The sequence below is a fragment of the Piliocolobus tephrosceles genome, chromosome 3 (genome assembly GCF_002776525.5).
Source record: "Piliocolobus tephrosceles isolate RC106 chromosome 3, ASM277652v3, whole genome shotgun sequence".
NCBI lineage: Eukaryota > Metazoa > Chordata > Mammalia > Primates > Cercopithecidae > Piliocolobus > Piliocolobus tephrosceles.
In genome coordinates this window covers 163495421-163496198 of record NC_045436.1, presented here as the reverse complement: position 1 = coordinate 163496198, position 778 = coordinate 163495421, and the positions used below count along the sequence as shown (strand labels likewise).

Genomic DNA, 778 nt, shown 5'->3' with positions numbered 1-778 from the left:
CCAAGGCAGGCGGATCATTTGAGACCAGCCTGATCAATGTGATGAAAGAAAGCCCATCTCCACCAAAAACACAAAAATTAGCCAGGTGTGGTGGTGTATGTCTGTAATTCCAGCTACTTGGAAGGCTGAGGCATGAGAATCACTTGAACCCAGGAGGCAGAGGTTCAGTGTGAACCATGATTGCACCGCTGCACTCCAGCCTGGGTGACAGAGTGAGATTATCTCTCAAAAAAAAAAAAAAAAAAAAAAAAGTTTTAAAAACTAGAAATGATGATCCTCTGGTAGTTCACGAGCATGATGATTGGGTGGTTCATGCACCTGCGTGGTGAGATGTGCCACACTCGAAACTTGTTACCTTGTCTGCACAATGGGCATCTGACCTGAAAAAAAAAAAAAAACTGGAAATGAATTATATGATGAAATTATCAAACATGGATTTGAAAGAGCTAGTGTTAATATGATGAACATTTAATTTTAAATAAAAACATATACATAATATAAAATACAAATGAAAAAATCAAGTCCTAAAGATGAAAAATACAATATTATTTAAGATAAAAATTATCCTGGATTGACTTAGTACAAATTAGATACTGCAGAAGATCAGTAAACTTGCAGATAGAGTAATAGAAACAATGCAAACTAAGGCACAGAAAGAAAAATAGATGAAAGAAAAATAAACAGAGGCTGGGCATGATGGTTCTTGCCTGTAATCCCAGCACTTTGAGAGGCTCAGGCAGCAGATTGCTTGAGCCCAGGAGTTTAAGACTAGCCTTGG

General features: G+C 37.5%; 1 non-coding gene across 1 annotated transcript; it reads left to right on the top strand.

Moving 5' to 3' along the window:
- The first annotated feature begins 273 nt into the window (after window positions 1–273).
- Window positions 274–381, top strand: LOC111549874. Its single transcript, XR_002733856.1, has one exon. It is a non-coding gene; the product is annotated as a small nucleolar RNA U13 (small nucleolar RNA).
- The last annotated feature ends 397 nt before the right edge of the window (window positions 382–778 follow it).